Source organism: Citrus clementina, unplaced genomic scaffold (assembly GCF_000493195.1).
Source record: "Citrus clementina cultivar Clemenules unplaced genomic scaffold, Citrus_clementina_v1.0 scaffold_3, whole genome shotgun sequence".
Lineage (NCBI taxonomy): Eukaryota > Viridiplantae > Streptophyta > Magnoliopsida > Sapindales > Rutaceae > Citrus > Citrus x clementina.
In genome coordinates, this window is record NW_006262339.1 from 4,536,554 (window position 1) to 4,546,398 (window position 9,845).

Here is a 9,845-nt window from a genome sequence, read left to right on the forward strand (position 1 = left end):
GGATGTGGGGAGGTTGAATAAATAATTTCACAAATTATGAAATTTTACCATCTAATAGATATTAATGACATATCATTTAGGATATCGACAGGAAAGCGAATAATTATTAATGCAAAATATTTTTATGGTGCATGTTTGTCACCATACCAATATACACATTCTTATATATACAAACTGATATAACAAATTATCTAGTTTCAACATTTCTCATTTGATTTATAGTCTTTATTTTCTTCAAATTGTGAGGCATGTACATTAATGAGAATACTGCTGATTTTGATTTCAATTTTTGTAGTTCAAGAAAATAACTTATTTTAATTTTTGTTTCTCATTCCGATTCTAACCCCATCCGATACCCACTACGTAAAATGTACTATTAGAGTATTAATAATAAAATGTACTATTATTAGAAGAGTCGCTACTAACTCGTAAACCCCTGAATTAATTGCAAAGACTATTTCTGTTACTTTTTGTGTTGTAGTCTTATCAAAGTAGGGAAATTAAATTATGAATGTGTGAATATATATATAGCATTGCTTTTTGTGACTCACAAATGACGTTATGTTGATCATAAGTACATCTTATGATAATAAGACTATACTATACGTTTCTAGATTCGAGAATGTTTGCTTTACAATTTGGTTGCTACTTGTGAATGATATTCTAATAAAATTATCAGAACTAAGTTCTAATAAAATTATCAGAACAAATTATCATTCACATCAGTAGCAGCTTCATTGCTAGTCTACTAATGTTCTTCATGGGGAATCAAACCTTGAATTATCATTCACATCAGTAGCAGCTTCATTGCATGTCAGTGTCGTTGCTAGCCAATTACAATTCACATATGTTATATATATTTTCTCGTATGTTCCTCAGCATTGTCAGTACGACCCACACCAGTAGGAAGTAGTGGTCTTCCTGTACCTACATCGACAACACAATAAGTCATGAAATGCTGACCCATTTTAGCTTAGCTCCTAATGCAATTCAGTTGCCTACTCAAATCAATCTTTTTCAAAATTCAGTTGCCGGCTTCTCCTTCCACATTCGAGCTCTCTCTTCATCCTAACGTTGATAACAGCTTAGCATTTTATCACCAGCCATTTCTTTTGCAGTCATGCCAACAATGGTCTCCGGCTTGACCTGCCCAAGATGGACATTTCTTCGGAAATCTGGGTTCTTAGGATCCTTGAGGTTACCCAAGACAGCTTTATACTTGATCTTATATGGCCCATCATATCGGTCCCATTTCTCAAACATTGCAGACTCCAATGCTATTGCAACTCGAACTGAGTCACACGCATTCACTTCATCTCGAATTTCTTCATCAGCCTCACCAGAAACCTTGGACAAAGCGTCACAAACTTTTTCCCTTACAACCTCCCGAAAACAATCATTGCATCTAATCATAGACCTGCTCAACTTTTGAAGAATGATGCCGGAAGCTTGTCCTCTTCTGTAATCAAATTTTCAACATTATCCGATGAATTGGTTTTCTCTGTCACAACACTTTCTGGTCTTACCACATTCGAGGAGAGGGATGTAGCATTCTGATCAACTTTCTGAACCTTAACAATTCCAACTCCAGAAATCTCCTGACACTCCTCAGAGGTCCTCTTATCAACCTTCTCTATTTTAGCAGGCTCAATGTCGCCAGGGATTGTATAGCTTCCTTTTCTCTCATCTCTCATTTGCTCAAGGGACATATTTCTCCACGACACAATCAGATCAGATGCAAAATCCTGGATTTTCTTCCTAGAAGATGCCTTACAAGCTCAAATGACGTACATAGCAATAAATCAATTCCACGAAATACCAAAGTAATTAAAATGCATTCGGTCTATGAAAATTGATAATTTTTGTGAAGCTGCTCAAAATAAAACACCGAACTATAAAACATAATTCCACATGCATTTAGGGCTCGTTTGGGAATGCTTTTGAGAAGTTTAAAAGTGATTTTGAAAATTTAAAATCTAATTTTGGTGTTTGGTAGAAAAAAATCAAAGTCACTCTTGTCAAAATCAATTCCTCCTACAACTGATTTTGAAAAACAGAAAAAGAGTAGCTTTTAAATTTTGATTTTGAAAATCAATTTTATCATTTAATACAATTCCATAAATATTCTTAAAATTATTACTTAAATCCAAAATTATCCTGATTCAAATTATAAACAAAATTAATATTTTAATAAATTTATATTGATGAATATCAATTTATTGGTTGAATTATTATTAAATTTGTTTCATTATATTATAGATTTAATTATCAATTGTTTTAAGATTAAAAAATAAAAAATAAAATCAATATATTATAAAATTTATTTTTAGTAAAAATTATTATAATACACAATTAAAAATATTATATATATATATATATGTTTTTATATGTATAAATAAATTTTATTCTACATTATGTACATTTTAGTCATTTATTTTCTCTCAACTGTTCAATAGTAAAATTTATTAAACGTACATAACTGTTTTTAAAACTCACAATACTTGTGAAAATAAAATTTACCAAACACTTAACTAATTCTCTTTACAACAGATTATTTTTATAACACAACTAACAGTAATTATTTTAAAAGCTACAACATTGTGAAACTAAGCCTTAGTAGATTGACCATACTGCTTTTTGTTAATGTGAAGGAGAGTCCTTTAGAAGAAAGAGAACGGAAAAAAAAATGAGTCATGAAAGACAAAAGCAAATTGTCAGATGAGAAGTAATTAATCTTTTTGCAACTCTCTACAAATGACACTGACCTGGATTCTGCAAAAGCGCAGGCATCTCACAGGTTTGGGGCATTAGAAAAGGGAATAATGTATACTCATTCGTTATGGAATTTATATGTAAATTACGATGTATATATCATAGTAATATCCAATAAAATAATCTGCTCATGTTAGATAGTTTATTGACAATGCTATTAGATGAGGAAATTCTTTTTCAGTGAAAATCATGATCATAAAAGTAAAAATATGCTAGTCGCGAATTGTGAAGATAGCTCATTATGGAGAAAGAAGCAATGGAAAGCAGAGGAAGGAAAAGCTTAAGCTGAAACATGATACAGAGTATAGTAGCAGTACAGATGCCAGCTCAGCGTAGTTAGTTTCAGTTCGTTAGAAGTACAAAATGTATTGTGATGAGTGTTAGCTAATTACTTCTTTGATTAGTTACATTGATTATGATTAAGTAGATGTAAGTATAAATACTCACAACTTGTAATACTCTGTTGTTAAGAAATAACAAATTCAGTTCACGATTAATCCAGAATTCTTTACTTAATATTTTCTCTAGAAACAAACAACTCCTTTCATAATTCTTTCACGAATGAAACGGAATGAGTAGTTAATGTCAAACTCTTTTTTTTTTTTTTTTCCCACTTATTAAAGCAGGAGGAACAAAAGATTCTTCGACAACAAAACTGTCGAACCTGTGAAAAAAATCATAAGCATATTAAAAAAAAATCAATGCTGAATACAGATAACTTGTGAAGTACATAAATATGTAGAGAGTGAGGAATGACACCTGCGTTGAAACAAGAAGCGGACAGGTGATATCGGACTTGTTGAGCTGATCCAATGCATCAATGCACCATGCGGTCCACGCTTTCTCTGCCTCCATTAATGCCGCTTCTGCCCCTCTCTTTGCTTCTTCACACAACTGTATCACCTTTTTCTCCATTGCTTTTTCCTCCACCTCTTCTTTCTTAAGCGGTTGAAAGGACAACAAAATGGTAACAAGCAAATCTAATAATGAATTATTTCTTGCCAAGAAAAACACATGAACTTAAACCTATAATTGTTTTGATGAATGTTATTCATAAACATAAATGTTTTCCCTTATTTAGTTATCTTAAAGTCTATAGCCTTCATTCATTGCGGCAATTCAAGTCCAGAATTTATATACGGCGATACACCCATCCCGAATAAACAAATAGATAAAATTAACCTAAAAATTGAAAATTAAAAATGGAAAAGAAAGGGGTAATAGAATGCACTCACAATTCTATTGAACGGCGCCGGCGACTACTGATGACGGCTTTGCCGAGCTGTGGTAGTCCAGAAGTCTTTTTACAGTGAAACTCCCAAGCAAAAGGATTTCTTTTTGAGTAATTTGCAATTTTTAATGAGAAGGTAAAGTACTCTTTACCATGAGCCAACAGCCGCCTAAGGCTTAGTTTAGTAATGCTGTATTTTTTAATGTAATTGATTATTATTAGTTATACTGAGAAAATAATTAATTTTAAAGAAAATCAATTAAAAGTTTCTATTATGAATTTTAAGAAACAGTCATATTTATTTGTTAAATTTTATTATTGAATTGTTGTAAGAATGCAAGTATCAAAAATAAATAAAGTTTATTCACACATTTATAGATACATCCGTAATATTTTTTTTTTTGTGTATCTATAATAATTTTTTTTATTGATTATTTTGTTATCTTAATATAGTTGATAATAATAATAATAATCTCTTTAAATATTAAATTAATTCTCAAAGTCAAATTTTAAAAAACTATTCCTCCCATACTTTTCAAAATCTATTATAAGATGAGATGATTTTATCAAAAGTAAATTTTTTTTAAAAATTTATTAAATATCAAAGTTAATTTATAACTTTTTAAAATTATTTTTTGTACTTTAAACAAAAGCTTGAACGGGCACTCAGATTTTCTTTCTCAATTCTAAGGAAAATATTTAAAGTAAAATCTCTTTGAAATCAAAATTTATAGTTAAAATCCCAATCACCTCTTCCCTGGTGTATGACATTCTTATCTGTTACTTTCTTCTGGGCTTAGAGGCCCAGCCCTGTCACTTTCGGGAGTACTTTTTAGCTGAGGTTCAGGGTTAACGAGGCGGTCATTGCCTTGTGGCATAAATAATAAGACTTCGGGTATCTTCTTGATTCCTGAACCCGAACTAAAAAGAATTTTGAAGACAGTCTCTCGTTGCCTTCAAAGCCAAGGATAGAGGTCAGATCAGTCACCTTATCCAGGTCCTTACTTTATTTTATTTTAATGTTTTCTTGTATCATTAGCTGAGTTTGTATGGTGTATATACTAAAGCAACCGTGATTTGTATTATAAGGACTGATGTTTATTTGATTTCTTCCCTTTCATTTACTAAATAATTAATTTGCTTATCTAATTTGCCGGTTTTGAATGACTTCTCTCAGGCAGTACCTCCATTTACAAAAACAAAAGAAAAAGAAAGGGGAGATCCGTGGGTGATCGCATCGGCGAACTCCCGGATGGTATTCTTGTAAATATTTTGTCTCGCTTGACCATGAAATAAGCAGTAAAGACCAGCATACTATCAAGTAGGTGGAGATACTTGTGGGGAGGTTTCAGTGGTTGTTTGACCTTTAACGATCCCTTCACCACGGCTGACTTAGTGTGGCTCATTTGAATTTGAAAAGTGAGCCACTAGCGTAAGTTTGTCAATTGGACCAATCGATTATTGAGTTCGCTTTGAAGGTCAATGTACGCAAGAATTAAGGATTTGCTTTGATGTGTTCTCTAACCACGATATTGATAACTGGATCAAATTTGCATTGGAAAGGAGAGTCTGAAGGCTTGAGTTGGATTCCTCAAGAACTGCATATAATCTTCGGTTTGTTGGTGTTGAGAGGTGAAGCTCAAATATGGACTTGGGAATGTGTATGACATGTCACTTACTTGTCCGAAAGCGTAACGACATGTCGAGCATTGAAGTTCAGAGAAGCTGATTGATATAAATGCTATGTCGGCTGGATGCGTTAGTCACGCACATGATTCATCACGTGTTTACTAATGCAAACGGCAGCCACATCTGCGTTTTGAGTAGCAGATTATTTGAGCATCTGACAAGTGTCCCTGAGCAATTTCAAGAAGCGGTTAAATCTGTTAAATCACGCGGGAGGCAGCTGGGGGTTATTTGGCTGGGAAACCCAGAAGCGTGAGCTGGTTACTTGGGGTCCTTCTAGATGATTCTGAGGGGAGTATAAAAGGTCCTATGATCTGTTACTGGAGGGGATCAATTCAGTTACGTGTACTCTTCATCTTTGTATCTTGTAATCTCTGAAATCAGTGAATTTCACAGTGGATGTAGGCTAGAAAATGGCCGAACCACTATAAGTCTTGGTGCAGTGTGTGATCTGTTTCTTTCTGGTTTGGCTTTTAATCTGTGATCGATTTCAGTTACCAAGCCGAAATTCTTCTCGAAACTCAGTCTAGTATTAACCCAGTTATAGGTCAAGATTTCTTAGAGTGGATCTTGGGGGTTCCAAATTGATCTTAGTGGTTAACTTGGTTCCAACAGTTGGCCAATACACATTCCCATCACATCTTGATTTTTATTCCAGCTTCAGTTACGGCCCTAAGTTTGACAACCGTGGGCATAACAGGAGAGGTTCTTTACCTGTTCTTGAAGCGTTAAGTGTTGCAGAGTCAAGCAGTCTTACGAGTCTTAAAGTTTCTCGTCCATCACTCTCAAGTTGAAACACTTGAAATTAAATTCTGTTGGACAACTTGAAGGATCTTGAACTTCATGCCCCGAATCTCTTATCTTTTGAATATTCAGGGCCAGAGGTACCTGTTGACGTATCCTTTTGGGGCTGTTTTAGTGGATGCATTGCGAAGAACCTATGCCAGCATTCTATTTTTCTCGTGCAGCTACAGCACTCTTAAATTGGACATGTGTCATCTGTTGGTAATTAGTTAGTTTGTTTTATTTTTCACTTTTGTCGATTCGTTATTGCTGTTGCTTTTGTTAATTTCGTCTTAAAATATTTTGTTGACATTGATGCATAATAAATTTGCACCTAACTTTATTCAGGTCTGTGACAGTGAATATAGAGCAGGCCGCCTACCTCTACAATATATCCTGAAATGTGCAATCTCAAGCATTTCGAAAATGGAAATTATTGGAACACCAAACGTTAATGACCTCCTTTTTTGTATTGTTTTATTGAAAGCATCTTCTTCATTGTATAAATTTATAAATAGAGGTGGAAACTGATACCATTTATTAATTTATGATATATATGGTTGTGTTTTCCAGTTAGTATCACAACATGACTATGAGAGCTATGAATGGATCAAGACCATCAAGGATCAGCCATATTTAAGCTTCGTGGTATTAAGAAATGTTAGGGTGGTGGGGTTGCTGGGATTCGTAGGACATGCAGCCAATGTTGAGCTTGTAATGTATTTAATTTTCAGCGCTAAGCTGTTGGAGAAGCATGGCGTGTGGGAACTCCAAGGGAATTGATCTGCAGGGAAACTGCGGAGTATCAATCCACTAGAGCCTAAAAGGCGTGCTTTTGAGTTGGCAGCTGGATTTCCTTTATGCGAATTTGTCATTCCATAAATTATTATAAATTATTTATTTGTTTTTATTGTAACTTGTGGGGTTGAGGATAAGAATTCATTGGTGAGTTAACATTTTGTTGAGCACCAAAATAATGGTCAAATTTATTTTACTTTTACTTAAAACGGGGTTCTCTTTTTTATTATTTAATTTAATGTTGAAAACGAAATTAAGATTATCTATGTGACATATATTTATTTTTAAATATTTATTATATATTTATTTTTAAAATTAGAAATATAGAAAATTAAAGAAAATCAAATCAGATCGTAATAAATTATTTTTTAATTAGTATTTGCTTTTTTTTTTTTAGGTTAAATCGATTTATATCTTTTTTTTATATTTATAGTTTAATACTTTTCTTGAAAACTTTTCAAATCTGGTAAATAATTGATTAATATAATTTTAAAATTTTATTAGTAAAAAATATTGAAATTTAGCACAAAAATAATCCCCCTTAGTATTTCATACCAAACCAAATAATAAAATTTAACTTCTCTCTCCCCTCTCTTCCTTTCTTCTTCCCTCCGATCTTTTCTACCCTTCACTTCTCTTCTTATTTCTCCGAACCGAACACCACCTAAGGATTTAGCATAAAACTCAATATTTTAGACTTTTATGACTTCCACCTCTTTTCCTACGCTTAATCGGGTTTTTTTTTTTTTTTTTTAACTTGGGCTAACTTAAAATAATATTTCAATATATGATTATTGAGATCAATGAGAATTTTTATTTATATATATGAATTTTCATATAGGATGATATGAATATTATTAATTTTATAAATATTTTATTAAAAAAATTGTATTGAGGACTAACATGAACATTACCTTTTAACTAAAAACATGTACAAAATTTCTAAAAAATGATCGGACCTCAAAGAAATTTTCCAAACTAGCCTGAGCTATGGTCGCCCTCGCATTGCGGCGTAGCTTCGCCTAATACTTTGCTTGCAGCCAAACTCTTTTTCAAGAAACGCAACCATTTTTTGTATTTTAGAAACCATGGTCGGATCCATTGATCTGCTGGATTTCATTAAACGATTAAATTGCTTATTCCCTTTATGTTCATAAAGAATATTCGCTGTGTTCTTGTAAATTTGTTTATCTATTACGTTGATTCTTTTAATATATTTTTCACGTGTGTTTAAAATTCTTGACAATAAGAATATGCCAATCTGGTTGCGCCAAGGCAAGTGTTCCTTTGCGTTTTATTTATTTACACATTTCAAATATATAAACATACAACTTTGTAGACCGTTACTTGTCCGAAGCCATAATGATTAGTGACAAACAAGGAAAAAATAATATTCGTCTATTTGGGAGGTCCACAATATGTCTTGATGGGGAGCAAGTCTCCTAATATTAACAATGTCAGATACATTAATTTTATTCAAGAATAGGGATGTACACACTCAAAGTATTCAAGGTTATTTTTGAGATTACAAGAAATCTAATGAAAGAAGAAGCTCATAAAATGGCACAGTAATTGCTGCCAAATTCACCCTCGACATACTTAGATTAGAAAAGCCATATCCTTGGTTCTTACTTGAGGCCAAGGCAGTGAAACTCTTTTCATGGCCAATTTATTTATCATGACCTGAATAGACAATGCTGAATCCTAGCCCAAGTCATCTTCCAGTTTGAATATCTGTCTTCTATGTTATCTCCCTATAAGGATAAACATATTTTTTGCCACACAGGGTCTTATTTTGGCAAAACCTCCTTAAGGGCCACATATGCAGCATCTTCATTTACTGCCACCTGCTACGTTATAATCAAGTGATTCATCATTACTAAACTAAAAAAAATGATATGGAACAGAAAAGCAAATCTCAACAACCCATATGAACATAATTCCAAAACCTATCATGAAAATAAACCTAGACCAATTGATACTGTTCGGTTCGGTTTTGTTTTGTTCGATTTGGGGTTTTTTCCATTCATATGTATGAATCAAAAATCATAATTCCTAAGGAACACCATCAATTCATATAATGAAAACAGAAACTATGCTACCTGGTATTACAAATGAATTAAATCCAGGCTGAAAATATCACAAATGAAGCATTTAACCCACACCCAGGCTGGTAAAGTGTACAAGAAAATGATGAAGTAATAAGCAATTGATGGATATGGAGTGTTGTGTTGAAACTTAAAAGAACAACTAAAGTTCTAGACTTATCTACTATTCAACAAGCAAAACCCAACTTCTATCATCGGTTGGAATTTTACTACCTTACTAGCGCTTTCTCTTCTACAACCTCTTCCATCCTCTTCTCAAGCCTCTTCTCCATTTTGTTGTAGAGCAGCTCTTCTTGATCTTGTTAAAACATTTTATAAAATAAATTTGACACAATTTAAAAATAATTTTTAGTTTACCCCAATATCTGAATGTGTTATTTTATATATTTCATAATTAAATGGTAAGCAGTTACAATTGAATGGGTCTATATATTTCAAAAGCTAATTGTTTTCTTTTTTGGATTACG

At 32.7% G+C, this 9,845-nt stretch overlaps 2 pseudogenes; one reads left to right on the forward strand and one right to left on the reverse strand.

Annotated features, from left to right (window-relative positions):
* Positions 1–1,017: 1,017 nt before the first annotated feature.
* On the reverse strand, positions 1,018–3,926 carry LOC18048230 (annotated as a pseudogene).
* A 111-nt stretch (positions 3,927–4,037) lies between these two features.
* LOC18048231 lies at positions 4,038–7,354 on the forward strand (annotated as a pseudogene).
* Positions 7,355–9,845: the final 2,491 nt, after the last annotated feature.